Below are 19,124 nucleotides of genomic sequence, written 5' to 3' on the forward strand. Positions count from 1 at the left end.
TCCATGCATATAAGTCTGTATTGGTGACATAATTGGTTTTTAATAAACAGATCTATAAATGAAGATCTCATTTCTCTCCTAAATAATTTAGTTGTTATTTCATATTAAAGAAATGGAGATTATGGAGATAGGAAGGAAAGAAAGAAACCATGGCCATGAGGCAGTTATATGTCTTCATTTCTAAGAAAGCTGTACATTTTTTATTGTTGATATAAACATAGAAAATTTTTTAAAATACTGAAAAAATGGCTGGTGATATAAAATTATTCTTCTAAGTTAGTTTTTACTTTAACCACATGATCTTGCTCATGTTAAATGATTTAGAAATTTTAAGACAGTAACTGGAATTATATGTATATAATTTGTATGTATGTATATATACATATGATTACCTATATGTATAATGAATACATAGGTATATAGGTATTCATTCATTCATTCATACATATAGGTATATACACACCTATATGTATATATATAAACATATGTATTCATACATGCATGTATACATATATGGGGTTCCCTGGTGGCTCAGACAGTAAAGAATCTGCCTGCAATGCTGGAGACCATTCTCAGGTCAGGAAGATCCCAAGCAGAAGGAAATGGCTACCCACTCCAGTATTCAAGCCTGGAGAGTTTCATGGACAGAGGAGCCTGGTGGGCACAGTCCATGGGATCGCAAAGAGTCAGACACAACTGAAGCGACTGAGCATGCACATATGTATGTGTAACACGTATCAGTTTAGTTCAGTCACTCAGTCATGTCCGACTTTTTGCAACCCCATGGAGTGCAGCAACCCAGGCCTCCCTGTCCATCACAAACTCCTGGACCTTGCTCAAACTCATGTTGGTGATGCCATCCAGCCATCTCATCCTCTGTCATCCCCTTCTCCTCCTGCCCCCAATCCGTCCCAGCATCAGGGTCTTTTCCAATGAGTCAACTCTTTGCATGAGGTGGCCAAAGTATTGGAGTTTCAGATTCAGCATCAGTCCTTCCAATGAACACCCAGGACTGATCTCCTTTAGGATGGACTGGTTGGATCTCCTTGCAGTCCAAGGGACTCTCAAGAGTCTTCTCCAACACCACAGTTCAAAAGCATCAATTCTTTGGTGCTTAGCTTTCTTCACAGTCCAACTCTCACATCCATACATGACTACTGGAAAAACCATAGCCTTGACTACATGGACCTTTGTTGGCAAAGTAATGTCTCTGCTTTTTAATATGCAGTCTAGGTTGATCATAGCTTTTCTTCCAAGGAGTAAGCGTCTTTTAATTTCATGGCTGCAGTCACCATCTACAGTGGAGCCCAAGGAAATAAAGTCTGACACTGTTTCCACTGTTTTCCCATCTATTTGCCATGAAGTGATGGGACTGGATGCCATGATCTTAACTTTTTGAATGTTGAGTTTTAAGCCAACTTTTTCACTCTCCTCTTTCAATTTCATCAAGAGGCTCTTCAGTTCCTCTTCACTTTCTCCTGTAAGGATGGTGTCATCTGTGGTTATTGATATTTCTCCCGGCAATCTTGATTCTAGCTTCTGCTTCATGTAGCCTGGCATTTTGCATGATATACTCTGCATAGGAATTAAATAAGCAGGGTGACAATATACAGCTTTTATGTACTTCTTTCCCAGAATGGAACCAGTCTGTTATTCCATATTCAGTTCTGTTGCTTCTTGACCTGCAAACAGATTTCTCAAGATGCAGGTTAGGTGGTCTGTTATTCCCATCTTTTTAAGAATACATATAACATGTGTATGTATACATACACATATATATATATGCATATATATGTATCTATACATGACTGGCTAAATCTGTGGCTGTGGAAACACAGTACAGACAGCCTACTGTGAGGTTATATGTGGATTTTCAATAGCAGGGAGATCATGGTCCCTAATGTCCATGCTGTATAGGCATCAACTATATATATATTGTAATCAGTATACATAGATATCTATGCAGATTATAATCATGATGCAGTTCATCAGTTCAAGTGTTGGTTGACTGACTTGCACAATTGTCATTAGAAATAAGATCTCTATGATGTTTTCTTTATTTTGGGTACAAAGAAGAGAATAATAGGCCATTGCTTAATTTGCAATTAACTAAGTTTGGTAAAAGGTACGCATCATGTAAGATCTTTTGCTTTGAGTTCTTCCTCTGCTACTGCAATTGTGCCTGTCCCTTCATTGCCCCGCATACCAGGTATAGCTACCTCTCATCCTACACAAGTAGAGTACCACTCTGGATTCTACTGACCTGACTGTCAAAAGACCTTTCTTCTTCGTAGATTTGTTTTCTTCTCAGTTCCTCAGATCTGTCCTTCATACTGGTTCCTTTCCCTCAGTATTTCCATTTCTGCAATACTAAAACCAATGATCAATAAATAGCTTATCACACCAACTTTCTTTTTGCCCTATTCTCTCTTCCTAGAAACTGATCCACATGACCTTCAAACTCAAAACTACATCAAAATTTTCAAAAAGCAACTTCTCCTATTATTTTCCATATATTGATTATTTCTAGTACCAGTCACCTAATCATACAAGTCAGAACGTTAAGGGTTTTCCTACTTATCCCCATTAATCATTTCCCATAGCCAAATCCTGTGATTATGAGATTTCAGTGTAAACTAATCTCACAAATAGCTTCATGGATTCTTGTTTTCACTACCCCTAAACTTTATTGTCTTTGAATTGGTTACTCTCCTATTGGTTACTCTCCTATATGAAATTTGAAAATATAGAAAAACCTTGAAATATATCCTCTGAATAGGAAACATAACTGATATGGGGAAAAAGGATTTGAATTTAACATGAATATTCATCCAGCTTGAATTTAAAGTTTAGAAACAAGTAGCAGTATGATTTCCCCCCTAAATCTTAGTTGCTCTATTTAAAAAAAAAAAAAATTCAAATGAGATGCATTCAGTTCTGCTATAATGTGATATGTGAATTCTTAAAAATCAGTAGCTCTACAAAATCACACAATAAAAAATATGGGGCTTATTAATAAAATGAAGTTACGAGCATAGCACTCCAAGACTTTTGACAGTGACGTGTTAAAAAAACAAACACTTAAGAGAGATAGTAGCATACGTTTGCATGTGCATACATGCTAAGTCTCTTCAGTTGTCCAACTCTTTGCAACCTTGTGGACTGTAGCCTGCCAGAGTCCTCTGTCCATGGGATTCTCCAGGCAAGAATACTGGACTGGGTTGCCATGCCTTCCTCCAGGGGATCCTCCCAACCCAGGGATAGAGGATGTATCTCTTAAGTCTCCTGCATTGGTATGTGGGTTCTTAATCACCAGAACCACCTAGGAAGCCCAGGTTTGCATGTGTCATATGAGTAAATAAAAGGCACAATACATATGCCATCTTCCCTAGGAAAAGACCTGGAGTAGCCTTTTGCATTGCTGAAGTGGGCACTGAAACGGTTGCTGCTTCTGATATATTGTAAAACATAGATGTAGGGTTATACAAAATTGATTGAAAATTATCTGTCAGACACAAAAGTGTATGTAGCATAACACATGCGGTAAACTGAGGTAGTAGGTAGATGTTTGAGTTTGTGTGTAGGCATGTTTCAGCTTGGTCCAATTGGGTGAAGTGCTTTTTGGTTTTTGTTTTTTTTTTTCTGTTCATCTAGTTCTTTAGTTTTACCAGACAAAATTGTACATAGCTTATATAGAAGAATCTGGTAACATTGATAAGATCTTTATAATTTTTAGAAGTTAAAAGAAAAGAGAAATATTTACAAATATTGGTAAAGTAAGAGATGTGATCCTCAGAAGATAATTTTTAAATAGAAAATTAAAGATGACAATAATGTCATTACCCATCCTGCACATAGATTATTTTATAAATTGCACTTGTACAAGTTGAAATGGGAGCTATCATTTCAGAAGAAAGCTATGTTATACTTCAGGCAAGAAGATGCAAACATCTGATTAAAAGAAAAAGGATCAGGACTCTGTTTTTTGATTTTGCATGTAATGAATCTGGTTGTCTGACCTTGTCGTTAACAACAAGTGAAAAGACTGAAAATGGGCTGAAAAGACTGAAAATCAACAATTCTTCTTAGATCTATTAGAGAAGGGAGGGCACAGGCAAGATCACCACCCTCAAAATAGGAGGGTAGATAGACAGGCAACAAGAAGTAGATGTGCCTTAGTAGAGCAAAGATTTTTTAGCACAAATTGGAAAGCAATGCTGGCATACCCAAACAGTAATTGATGAATTGTTAGAGGTTCATTTTCGACAACTCAGAGACTTAAAAATTCCAGGGCAATTTAGTCTTGTGAGTTTGGGTTGGAGGGCAGCATAATATTGTGTGACTTATTTTCAGGAAATTGACCATGTTCCCAAAATAAATATTAGAGGAAAATCTCCTCAGGCTTCTAGCAAGGAGGAGGAAAAGGCAATGGTTTTGAAGGACACACAAGCACTTAAAAAGGCCTGTCCTCAGGGGCAACTAGCCATAGTTAGACTAGGGGTAGCCACAGTCTAAAATTCTGGAGCATTATCTGAGCTTCACTGACCCTGGGAAGGGAAACACACTAGTCTCCTACATACGAACAAGTGAGTTCCATTCCAAGAGCCCACTCATATGTCCAATTTGTTCCTAAGTCCAACAAAGTTAGCCTAGGCACCCAACTAACACAATTGACTATGTAATACTGTATTGTAATAAGTTTATAACACTTCTCACATAAATAACACATAAAAACAAACACAAAACATAAAGAAAACATTTTAAATCTTATAGCACAGTACCTTGAAAAGTACAGCAGTATAGTACAACAGATAGCATACAGGGGCTGACACTGAGTGAACAGGCAAGAAGGGTTATTGACTGGAGAAGGGAGACGGGGTGGGAGATGGTAGAACTGAATAATAGACAGCAATAGGAGATGAAGAGCAGGCTGCCATTCTACTCATGCCTGACGGTGATGGGCTGCTTATTCACATCTTTAAACGTTCACAACTTGAAGGTTCGTATGTAGGGGACTTATTGTACTTGATTCCAGCTTGCTCCAGCCTACTCAAGTGAACAACTCCCATGTATATGGGGAGGGAAAGAAACTGATAAATTGTTGTAAAGATAGTAGTCCAGAGGTACAGGCTGTCTAAAAGACTGAGACCCAACCATAGGACTACAAAACACTCTCTCTACCCATCCATCTTACCACTATATTGTGTGCTAACTCAGTCTAACTCTTTGTGACCCCACAGCCTGAAGCCCTTCAGTCTCCTCTGTCCAAAGTGTCTTCTAGGCAAGAATACTGGAGTGAGTTGCCATTTGCTTCTCCAGGGTATCTTCCCAAGTCAGAGATCAAACCTGCATCTCTTGCACTGGCAGGCCACCTAGGAAACCCACCACCATATTACTAAATGCCTATTTACACATTTTCCTTTAACCTGGTACATCACATACTTCTAGCAGGAAAAAATTAGGACACATGCCAAAAGGCAAAAAAAAAAAAAAAAAGTCATTTTAAAAACAACTGTGATTAATATGCTAAGGAAATTAATGGACAAAGTAAATATTAAGTAAGAATAGATGGGCAATGTAAGGTGGGAGATGGAGGTTCTAGAAAAGAATCAAAAGGACATAATATAGATAAAAATAATAATTAAAAATAAACTGACAAAATTGACAAACCATTAGCAAGACTCATTAAGAAACAAAGAGAGAAGAACCAAATTAACAAAATTAGAAATGAAAATGGAGAGATCACAACAGACAACACTGAAATACAAAGGATCATAAGAGACTACTACCAGCAGCTCTATGCCAATAAAATGGACAACTTGGATGAAATGGACAAATTCTTAGAAAAGTATAACTTTCCAAAACTGAACCAGGAAGAAATAGAAGATCTTAACAGACCCATCACAGGCAAGGAAATCGAAACTGTAATCAAAAATCTTCCAGCAAACAAAAGCCCAGGACCAGATGGCTTCACAGCTGAATTCTACCAAAAATTTACAGAAGAGCTAACACCTACCTTACTCAAACTCTTCCAGAAAATTGCAGAAGAAGGTAAACTTCCAAACTCATTCTATGAGGCCACCATCACCCTAATTCCAAAACCTGACAAAGATGCCACAAAAAAAGAAAACTACAGGCCAATATCACTGATGAACATAGATGCAAAAATCCTTAACAAAATTCTAGCAAACAGAATCCAACAACATATTAAAAAAATCATACACCATGACCAAGTGGGCTTTATCCCAGGAATGCAAGGATTCTTCAATATCCGCAAATCAATCAATGTAATACACCACATTAACAAATTGAAAGATAAAAACCATATGATTATCTCAATAGATGCAGAGAAAGCCTTTGACAAAATTCAACACTCATTTATGATTAAAACTCTCCAAAAAGCAGGAATAGAAGGAACATACCTCAACATAATAAAAGCTATATATGACAAACCCACAGCAAGCATCACCCTCAATGGTGAAAAATTGAAAGCATTTCCCCTGAAATCAGGAACAAGACAAGGGTGCCCACTCTCACCACTACTGTTCAACATAGTGTTGGAAGTTTTGGCCACAGCAATCAGAGCAGAAAAAGAAGTAAAAGGAATCCAGATAGGAAAAGAAGAAGTGAAACTCTCACTGTTTGCAGATGACATGATCCTCTATATAGAAAACCCTAAAGACTCTACCAGAAAATTACTAGAACTAATCAATGAATATAGTAAAGTTGCAGGATATAAAATTAACACACAGAAATCCCTTGCATTCCTGTATACTAACAATGAAAAAACAGAAAGAGAAATTAAGGAAACAATACCATTCACCATTGCAACAAAAAGAATAAAATACTTAGGAGTATATCTACCTAAAGAAACAAAAGACCTATACATAGAAAACTATAAAACACTGATGAAAGAAATCAAAGAGGACACAAACAGATGGAGAAACATACCGTGTTCATGGATTGGAAGAATCAATATTGTCAAAATGGCTATTCTACCCAAAGCAATCTATAGATTCAATGCAATCCCTATCAAGCTACCAACGGTATTTTTCACAGAACTAGACCAAAGAATTTCACAATTTGTATGGAAATACAAAAAACCTCGAATAGCCAAAGTAATCTTGAAAAAGAAGAATGGAACTGGAGGAATCAACCTGCCTGACTTCAGACTATACTACAAAGCCACAGTCATCAAGACAGTGTGGTACTGGCACAAAGACAGAAATATAGACCAATGGAACAGAATAGAAAGCCCAGAGATAAATCCACGGACCTATGGACACCTTATCTTTGACAAAGGAGGCAAGGATATACAATGGAAAAAAGACAACCTCTTTAACAAGTGGTGCTGGGAAAACTGGTCAACCACTTGCAAAAGAATGAAACTAGAACACTTTCTAACACCATACACAAAAATAAACTCAAAATGGATTAAAGATCTAAATGTAAGACCAGAAACTATAAAACTCCTAGAGGAGAACATAGGCAAAACTCTCTCCGACATAAATCACAGCAAGATCCTCTATGACCCACCTCCCAGAATATTGGAAATAAAAGCAAAAATAAACAAATGGGATCTAATGAAACTTAAAAGCTTTTGCACTACAAAAGAAACTATAAGTAAGGTGAAAAGACAGCCATCAGATTGGGAGAAAATAATAGCAAATGAAGAAACAGACAAAGGATTAATCTCAAAAATATACAAGCAACTCCTGCAGCTCAATTCCAGAAAAATAAATGACCCAATCAAAAAATGGGCCAGAGAACTAAACAGACATTTCTCCAAAGAAGACATACAGATGGCTAACAAACACATGAAAAGGTGCTCAACATCACTCATTATTAGAGAAATGCAAATCAAAACCACAATGAGGTACCATTACACACCAGTCAGGATGGCTGCTATCCAAAAGTCTACAAGCAATAAATGCTGGAGAGGGTGTGGAGAAAAGGGAACCCTCTTACACTGTTGGTGGGAATGCAAACTAGTACAGCCACTATGGAAAACAGTGTGGAGATTCCTTAAAAAACTGGAAATAGAACTGCCATATCACCCAGAAATACCACTTCTGGGCATACACACTGAGGAAACCAGATCTGAAAGAGACACGTGCACCCCAATGTTCATCGCAGCACTGTTTATAATAGCCAGGACATGGAAGCAACCTAGATGCCCATCAGCAGATGAATGGATAAGGAAGCTGTGGTACATATACACCATGGAATTTTACTCAGCCGTCAAAAAGAATTCATTTGAACCAGTCCTAATGAGATGGATGAAACTGGAGCCCCTTATACCGAGTGAAGTAAGCCAGAAAGATAAAGAACATTACAGCATACTAACACATATATATGGAATTTAGAAAGATGGTAATGATAACCCTATATGCAAAACAGAAAAAGAGACACAGAAATACAGAACAGACTTTTGAACTCTGTGGGCGAAGGTGAGGGTGGGATGTTTCAAAAGAATAGCATGTATACTATCTATGGTGAAACAGATCACGAGCCCAGGTGGGATGCATGAGACAAGTGCTCGGGCCTGGTGCACTGGGAAGACCCAGAGGGATCGGGTGGAGAGGGAGGTGGGAGGGGGGATCGGGATGGGGAATAAGTGTAAATCTATGGCTGATTCATATCAATGTATGACAAAACCCACTGAAATGTTGTGAAGTAATTAGCCTCCAACTAATAAAAAAATAAAAAATAAAAAAATAAACTGTAACAAAAATGAAAAATTTCTCTGATGGATTTATTTGTTGATTGAAAATAGTTTAGGAAAGAGTCTCTGAGCTAGAAAGCTAGAAGATGTATCAATAGAATCCTCAAAAACTGAAGAGAAAAAGGGAATCAAACATCCACAGACTGTGGGACAATGACAAAAAGTAACATACACATAATGGGGACACAGGAAAGAGAAAAAAAGAGAAAGGAAGAAAAGAAATATTTGAAATGATAATAGAATTTCCACAAATTAATGTCAGACACCAAATCACAGATCCAGGATATTCAGGAAACAAGCCAGCTAGATGCCAAAAAATATTCCACCTAGGCACATCATCTTCAGACTTCAAAAATTTAAAGATAAAAAAAAAAAATCTAAAAAGCCAGAAGGGAAGAAAAAAAACTCTTAACCTTTAGAGGAACAAATATAAGAATCACATCTTATTTAGAAACCAGAAAAGAACAAAGAGAATGGAATTAAATAGTTAAAAGATTGAGTAGAAAACAAAACAAAACAAACAACCTTCCCTCACAAACAAAAACCCTGCTAAACTATAATTCTGTATCTTGTGAAATCACTCTTCAAAAGTAAGGAGAAATAGATTTTCTCAGAAATTGAGAGAAAGTGTTAAAAGTTGTTCAGAGATAAAGAAAACAATACAGATCAGTAGCTGATATCTACATGAGGAAGAAAAAAAATGATAATCAAAGAAGGAAAATGTGAAGGTAAAATAAAAACTTCCTTTTCCTTATTTAAACTGATAGATAATTTGTCCAAAATAATAGTAACAATGATCTATGTATACTTATGTATATATCTTATGTGTGTGTGTATGTGTGTGTGTGCACACACTCAGTCATATCTGACTCTTTGTGACCCCATGCACTATATTCTGCTAGGCTCTTCTTCATGGAATTTTCATGGTAATTAAAAATGGTGAGTTACCATTTCCTTTTCCAGGCGATCTTCCCTACCCGGGAATAGAACCATGTCTCTTGAATCTTCTGTAGTGGCAAGCAAATTCTTTACCACTGAGCCACCTCGGAAGCTCCTTATGTATATGTCTGTGTATGTATCTATCTATCTATGTGTATATCTATATCTATACACAGCTGCATATATATATGTATATATATACGGTTGTACATAAGTAAAATGAATGATAGCAATAGTAAAAGTGACATGAGGAAAGAATTGGCATTTTGTTATTATGACATATTTATAATATTCATGAAGTAGTATTGTGTTATTTGAAAGTGGACTTGGATTAGTTGTAAATGTATATTGCAAACTCTGAAGTAATTAGCAAAAAAAAATTTAAATATCACTAATATGCTGAAAAAGAGAGGAAATGGAAGTATACTAAATGCTCAATTTAAGCCACAAAGGTAGAGCAACAGTGAAAGACAGAAATAGGAAGAACAAAGGCAACATACTAATATGGTAAATGTTATTTCTACTATATCATATATCACTTTGAATATCAATAGTGTAAATGCATCAATTAAAAGAAAGAAATTATCAGAATGAATCAAAAAAGCCAAGACTTAAATAAAATAGTCTATAAGAAACCCACATGAAATAGAAAAACATATATATTAAAAGTAAATGGAGAAAAATATGCCATGTTAACACTAATCACAAGAAAGCAGCAGTAGCTATATTAATTTCAAACAGAGTTGGCCTCAATATAAGGACAGTTATCAGGGTTAAGGAAGGTTATTACAAAATGACAAAGGGGTCACCTCTCTAAGACAATATAATAATTCTTAAGATGAATGTGCCTAACAACAGAGTGTCAGACTAGATGAGGTAAAATAGAACTGCAAGAGGAAACAGATGCATCCATCATCATAGTTGGATATGTCAATATCTCACTCTCAGAAATGGACAGATTCAGCAGACAGAAAATCACTGAAGATGGGATTGAACTCAACACCACCATCAATTAACGGGACACATTAATATCTATAGACTATTTCACCCAACAATAGCAGAGCACCTATTTTCCTCAAGCTCCTATGGAACATTCAGCAAGATAGACCTCTTTCTGGGCAGTAAAATTCACCTTGAAAGTGCAAGTGTTAGTCATTTAGTCGTGTCTGACTCTTTGAGATGTCATGGATTATAGCTGCTGGGCTCCTCTGTCCATGGGATTTCCCAGGCAAAAATACTGGAGTGGGTTGTGCTTCCTCTTCCAGAGGATCTTTCTGACCTGGGGATTGAACCTGCATCTCCTGCATAGCAGGCAGATTCTTTACCATCAGAGCAACCAGGGAAACAAAACTCACCTTAACACATTTAAAAGAATACAAATCATACAATGTCTGTTTTCAGACCACAGTGGAGTTAAGCTAGAAATCAGTAACAGAAGGATAACTGGAAAATATCAAAACACATGCAGTTTAATCATAGTTGTAATGAGGACATGAATCAAAGAAGAAATCATAGGACAAAAACATTTTGAACTAAATGAACATACAAATTAAAAATTGTAAGATGCAGTAAAAACAGTGTTTACAGGAAAATTTACTACAGAATGATAGTAATAGAAAAGAAGGATGTAAAATCAATAATCTTTGTTTTCAACTGAAAAGAGAAAATTAAATCCAAATAGAGCAGAAGTAAAGAAAAAAGAATTAGAGCAGAAGTCAATGAAATTGAAACAGGAAATAAATAGAGAAAAATCAATAAAACCCGAAGTTGGTTCTTTGTAAAGATCAATAAAATTGAAAGGCCTCTGCCAGGATAAAGAATAAAAGAAGATACAAATTACTAATATCACAAATGAAACTGAAGACATCACTAAAAATCTTTTGGACACTAAAAGTAAAATAAAATAACTAGTATGAAAAATTCTGTGTATACAAATTTGATAACCTAGGTGAAATGGATCAGTTCCTTGAAACATAATTAGTCAAAGCTCATACAAAAAGAAATGGAAAATCTGAACAGGCCTATATCTATTAACTTGAATCAATAATTAAGACTATTTTAAAACAGAAAGTACCAGACCCAGATGGGTTCCCAGGAAACAATCTCTATCAGAGTATAGCAAAAGAGGAAGTATTTCCTAATGCATTTTATGAGGTGAGCAATGTTCTAACACCAAAACCAGATAAAGGGATAATAAGAGAAAGACACTGCAGACCTATATCTCTAATGAACATAGATTCAAATGTTAGTATATTAAGCCCCCATAAAGAATTAGAAAAATCATTTATCCCATCTATGCAAGGCTGGTTCAACATTCAAAATTTAAATGATGCAATCCATCATATCAGTAGAGTAGGAAGGAAAAATCACAGGATCAGATTGAGGAAACAGTATTTGACAAAATACAACACCCATTCGTGACAAAAGCTGTTTGTAAACTAGGAATAGAGAGGGACTTTCTCAACTTGGAAAATATATATATATCTGCAAAAACTATGGCTAACATCATAGTTAATGGAGAGAAACTCAAAGTTTTCCCACAAAGGTCATAAGCAAGTTAAGGATGATCCTCTCAACACTCCAATCCATCAACAACCAGGAAAAAGCAAAACTATGAAGAAAATAAATTAGTGGTTGCCAGGGGTTGGAGGAATTAAATGCAAAGACATATTTTTAGGGCAGTATAAATACTTGGATGGATCAGGATGGATATACTATTATACATTTAGATAATGATGGATATGGCATTGTACCTTTGTCCAAATTCATACAATGCCAAGAGTGAACACTAAGGTAAACTGTGAACCTCAGGTGATTATGATGTGTCAATGAAGGTTCATCCTTGTTTTTTTCGTTTGTTTGTTTTTTAAAGTACCATTGTGGTGAGTGAGCTTCCCAGGTGGCCCAGTGGTAAAGAATACACCAGCCAAAGCGGGAGACACAAGAAGCACAGTTTCCACACTTCGGTTGGGAAGATCACCTAGAGTAGAAAATGGCAAATCCCTCAGTATTCTTGTTTTTTTTTGAAAATTCCAAGGACAGAAGAGCCTGGCAGGCTACAGTCCATGCGGTTGCAAAGTCGGACACGACTTAATGACTGAGCATGCAGCACAAGGTGAGTGACGTTGATCATGGAGAAAGCTATGCATGGATCAGGCTTTTTATGGGAAATCTGTACTTTCCTCAGTTTTGTTGTAAATCAAAAATGCTCTGAAAATAAAATCTTTTAAGAAATTGTGAAAAAATGCAGAGCATCACTTTTAAAGGGAAGAGAATGTTGGTTTAAGGGAGGAAGAATACACAGCAGTCATGAAAATGAGAACATAGGAAAATAAAAATAAAAAGGCTTATTTCCTGATGACCTGGTTTAACAGAAATGCACAGCGTGGGAGGTCAACCTACTAACAATGATTCTGACAGAATTAATCCCAGCTATCTCATTCTACAAAGAACATGGGGACTGTTACCTGACATCTATAATGATCTACCTCTGAGAGAATATTTGTGTATCTGCATTGACTCAGTGGAATTAGTTCTCACACTGTTTCAGAAATTATAAGTAAGAATGAAATTATGTTTGCATGTGAGTGTTCATTTCAGGAGCCCTGGACTAGGTTCTTATGAGAAATCAACCTACCCCATTAACCAAACACCTAAACATAGTCACCATTTAATTAATGAGGTATTAGAAACTGTAATGCCCTGCTGCTGCTAAGTCGCTTCAGTCATGTCCGACTCTTGTGCGACCCCATAGACGGCAGCCCACCAGGCTCCCCTGTCCCTGGGATTCTCCAGGCAAGAACACTGGAGTGGGTTGCCATTTCCTTCTCCAATGCATGAAAGTGAAAAGTGAAAGTGAAGTCGCTCAGTTGTATCCGACTCTTAGCAACCCCATGGACTGCAGCCCACCAGGCTCCTCAGTCCATGGGATTTTCCAGGCAAGAGTACTGGAGTGGGGTGCCACTGCCTTCTCCAAAACTGTAATGAGAACCCCCAAATTAAAGACTGGTTTTACACTTCAAAGTGAAAATTGTGTTTGCTTATTCTCAACTTCTTTTAGTTTCATAAGAATATGAGTATTGTGCCCAATGTTTGATAGGGTTCAAATATTGGTTCCATGCCCTGACAGTTCCTAACTTCTTGATAATCAGTTAAGTCAGCAATTGTCTGAATTCCTTATATAGACTTGTAACTCCTGAGGGTAGTGGGCCATATTAATTATTTTTATAACTCTAAAACCTAATATGGTAACACAGCTAACAGATATTCTTAGAAAATATTTACTGAAATAACAATCCTAGAAATATGATACATGAACTTATCAACAATATATTTTAGCCACATATCAGGATACATTTTTGAGGGCATTCTGTTGAAAGGCATGATTTGTCATTTATGTATAAGATCTGAAAGGCCAGAACCACTGCCTTATATTACAGAAATTACTAGAACATAATTAATCAAGATCTGTTGTGTGAAATCTCCCACACCTGGAAATATATTTCAGTTAGGAATTCCTTGAGCATGGACAAATTTGGAACAAGCCTATTTAATGGGAATAAATACCTTGAAGAACAGGGGAGAACTGCACTTGAATAAAATGGAAACTATATACATACAATGGGTTGCTATTCAAAGGAATTGTGTTAAGACAATAAATGCTGGCTGAAAGGTCAGTTCACCTCCCAATCCTTCTAAATCCATAGCCTAAGAGAAAACAAAAAGAAAGCTGTTCGAATTCAGAACACTTTCCCGAAACAGAGAGAAACACTTATGGTCCTGCTCTTTGACATTTATGGCTAAAAACAGAACTAAGTGCTCTTTCCCGGCACTGATTTCCCATCACTTCTCCAAACACTTCAGCTGGGAAGTGGTAACACTTCAGTTACCTTTCCACGAGATTACAGAGTCTGGTCAGTACACTCTGGAGAATAAATGGAGAACTGCTTAACAAAGTCTTGACTGGCACAAATGGAGTTACATAAAGGCTGCGATACATTTAATCCACTGACTACTTCAAAAACTCAAGCCTGTCCTTCCCATTACTGTCACAGGTAGAGACAAGTCTATCTTGGAAAAGGTTTTTGTAATGAAAGCTTTTGTAAATCTTGAAATTTAATAAAAACGTAATAAAATCAGCAACAGTAAAAACTTTTGCTTTCTTAAAATATGTGCTTCTTTTTATTTTGTATAAAAGAGCTAGGAACTGAGTGATAGTGTTTGGTTTGGTTTGGCAGTGGAGGAGGCAAATCAACTGAGAGGAACCCAGTCAAGATTAGTAATTCATGTGGAAAACTGGGGACACATGTCAACAAAAATGTATCGGGGATTATTTAAATGTCTTTGCTTAGATGGCCACTGAAGTCAAATGATCCTCAACCAAGTAGTTAAAACAATAACTTTACTTTAGCATTACATGGAATATTCACTGACCCAGAGTTGATGGCAATTTTATTTTTTAATTTAAAACCTTCTGTGCAGTTTACAACACAAGGTTAATTGAGTATTTTGATGTACAATGGAGAAGAGCATTGGATCATTTTGATCTAGTCTGGATGTTAGATTTCTGTATATTTCAATACATACCTTAATGGAATTATCACAATGGGCTGCTTTTATAGGAACATTATCTAAAGGATAGGAACTAGGGCATTGTAACAATGCAACAGTGGGTCCCCCTGCAACAGTGGCTTAATCAAGAAACATGTTTTTGTGTGTCAGACATGACTCAGACCTGAGAGAGCACCTTCTATCTGCGATTCCTTTTATTTTATATGAAATATAAGAACATTAAGTGTTCTTAATCAAGAAACTATTATTTTGTGTGTCAGACATGACTCAGACCTGAGAGAGCACCTTCTATCTGCGATTCCTTTTATTTTATATGAAAGAGCTAGGAAGTGAGTGATAGCTAGTCAAAGAAAGTAGCAACGATTTCAAAGTCTGCCAGAGGCTGGAAGGGAGAAAAGGCTGAGAGAACGCGCATGTATTGCTTTTAAGATCATGGACCAAAATAGCATATATCAACACTATCCATTTACCTTTGCCCAGAACTTAATTACATGGTCACAAATAACAAGGATGACTAAGGAATGGAATGTCCGGTAAAAACCATGTGGCCAGGAGACAGTCTGAGAGAGAGAAAAGCAAATGAGTATTTGTGGATAACTATTAATAGCTTCAGCCAAAAACTGTTCCCAAATGGTAAGCTCAAATCTATTAACATTTTTCCACATCCCCGCTTTATGTGTCTCTAGATTTTAAAGTGCTGTTGAAAGAACTTCCTCACCTTTTCTGACGAAATTTGTGATTGTTCCTTTGCAGCTTTACCCTTCAAATACAACTATCTTAAAAATCACTAAACCTAGATCAAAACTACTGTCTATTTCTTTTTACTTTGTGCTGTTATAGGACAATATTTAATTTCTCTTTTTTTTTTTTGCTTTAAATGTAATCTTCTCAAAAGCACAATTTATCAACATTTTTGAAACTTTTCATGTCCTATTTCCTTAACAATTCATCACAAACAAGATTCTGTCTCTATAATTCCAAATGAATCCCCATTCAGTAAATTAAGCAAAATATCAATATCCCTTCACTGGTTTCCTAACTCTTCATAGATTGTTTGCCTCCATTAGGGATTCCCTTTCTTCTGAATCTCTTTTGCACATGCTTAGTCACCCCATCATGTCCGACTCTTGGCGACCCCATGGACAGCAGTCTGCCAGGCTCCTCTCTCCAGGGAGATTCCCCAGGCAAAAATATTGGAGTGGGTTGCCAGTTCTTTCCTCCAGGCGATCCCCCCAACCCAGTGATCAAACCTAGGTCTCCCGCTTTGCAGGCGGATTCTTTATTGACTGAGCCATCAGGGTCTCTTTTTAAGCAAAAATATTCTCCATTTTCAACACTGAATCACTGATTTTTTTAAAACGTATTTTTCCTAAGTATGATCATTATTTTCATTATCTTTACAACTCTGGTTTCCCTAAATTTCCATTTTTATTTAACTGCAATTTTCCACACCTGAAGTGCTTTGAGAAACACTTATGCTATTATCTTAAGATTCTATAAAATATGTAGTCAAATCACTTTTTTCTTTAAATATAGAATTATCAGGAAGCAAAGCTAGCACTCATCAGTAAGCCTAAATAAATTCACCCTATTTTCAGTAGTGGCCTGATGAGACATATTTTTTTTTTTCTTTTCAGAAATACAAAATCAATTCTTAGTTTATCTTTAAAAGGTCACATGAAATTTACATGGAGAACTGCCTTTTCCTGCATGGTCACATAAAATGCTCTTCTTCATATTTAAGTCTGTTAGTCTTTCAGTCATGTCTGTCTCTTTGCAACTCCATGGATTGTAGCCTGCCAGGCTCCTTTATTCCTGGAATTTTCCAGGCAAAAATGCTGGAGTGGGTAGCCATTCCCTTCTCTGGGGGATCTTTCCAATCCAGGAATCTAAGCTGGGTCTCCCATATTGCAGGCAGATTCTTTACTGGCTGAGTTACCAGGGGAGCCCTGCCTTCATCATATAACCCATCCCTAAAATAAGTCAATAACAGATACTTTGGCAAGCACCTCTGTATTTGTGTGCTCTGTGCATGGATGATGAGGGAGGAGGATACTAAATAAAGCCTTGCTAAGCAGGAGCCAGGAACCATCTGTGAGGGTATGGACAAAGATGCCTGCTCACTGAGGCTCAAATTTAGGGAGCCTGGTTAAGATGCAATTGCATGATCCCAATAAAGACCTTGTAGGAAGGAGCACCCCTGAAATAAAATTACCTTTAAGGGAAAAATTCAATGGGGATAAAGTTTTAGGGTTGCATTCTGATGAAATTATTTTCCCTGGCAACATCTAAGACTCTGATAACTTTACAATGATTACTATTCCTCTGCTACTATAGAGACTTAGAATCCTCTCCATAAGAACCTGGCTGGGTTCCTGGAGGAAAGCTCATGAAACGGGCATGAGTTTTTCAGTCACATGCTAGTCCACACTTAGCCTCCAGCAATTCCTCAAAATTGTCAATTAAGTGTTTCTCCCAGTTCATGCTTCCAGCAGCTTTTGCTCCAATAAGCTGACCGTAGTTACCTGTCTCTCTAGATTTGCGGTAATGGTTTGCACTACAACCTCAGATATGTGGATGTAAGAAGAGCTGTCAGTTTTCAGTTTGTCCAGATTTTTCTTGCTGTGAGGATGAGAGTGAGCAGTTTCAATTTTTTTTTTTTCTTTTTACATGCTGGAGCTGAAATTAGAAATCTCCACTCAAAGATTTACCTAAGTTCCATAGCCAGGTAGTAGACTAGAATCTCTGGTGATAACATGGTAATTCTCAGCCCAGAGAGTCTTGAGTAATTGTTTCTAACAAAGCAGGGACCTGTGAGTCTTTTTCTTTTGCAAGACACTAGTAAGTACTCTATTGACAGCAAGTAAAAAGGAAATAAAGAGCCTCTTGATAAGGGTGAAAGAAGAGAGTGAAAAATCTGTCATAAAACAAAACAAAACAGTTCTCTGGCCCATTTTTTGATTGGGTCATTTATTTTTCTGGAATTGAGCTGCAGGAGTTGCTTGTATATTTTTGAGATTAATCCTTTGTCTGTTTCTTCATTTGCTATTATTTTCTCCCAATCTGACGGCTGTCTTTTCACCTTACTTATAGTTTCCTTTGTAGTGCAAAAGCTTTTAAGTTTCATTAGGTCCCATTTGTTTATTTTTGCTTTTATTTCCAATATTCTGGGAGGTGGGTCATAGAGGATCTTGCTGTGATTTATGTCGGAGAGTGTTTTGCCTATGTTCTCCTCTAGGAGTTTTATAGTTTCTGGTCTTACATTTAGATCTTTAATCCATTTTGAGTTTATTTTTGTGTATGGTGTTAGAAAGTGTTCTAGTTTCATTCTTTTACAAGTGGTTGACCAGTTTTCCCAGCACCACTTGTTAAAGAGGTTGTCTTTTTTCCATTGTATATCCTTGCCTCCTCTGTCAAAGATAAGGTGTCCATAGGTTCGTGGATTTATCTCTGGGCTTTCTATTCTGTTCCATTGGTCTATATTTCTGTCTTTGTGCCAGTACCACACTGTCTTGATGACTGTGGCTTTGTAGTAGAGTCTGAAGTCAGGCAGGTTGATTCCTCCAGTTCCATTCTTCTTTCTCAAGATTACTTTGGCTATTCGAGGTTTTTTGTATTTCCATACAAATTGTGAAATTCTTTGGTCTAGTTCTGTGAAAAATACCGTTGGTAGCTTGATAGGGATTGCAAAAAATGGGCCAGAGAACTAAACAGACATTTCTCCAAAGAAGACATACAGATGGCTAACAAACACATGAAAAGGTGCTCAGCATCACTCATTATTAGAGAAATGCAAATCAAAACCACAATGAGGTACCATTACACGCCAGTCAGGATGGCTGCTATCCAAAAGACTACAAGCAATAAATGCTGGAGAGGGTGTGGAGAA

This window comes from Cervus elaphus, chromosome 31 (assembly GCF_910594005.1).
Source record: "Cervus elaphus chromosome 31, mCerEla1.1, whole genome shotgun sequence".
Classification (NCBI taxonomy): domain Eukaryota; kingdom Metazoa; phylum Chordata; class Mammalia; order Artiodactyla; family Cervidae; genus Cervus; species Cervus elaphus.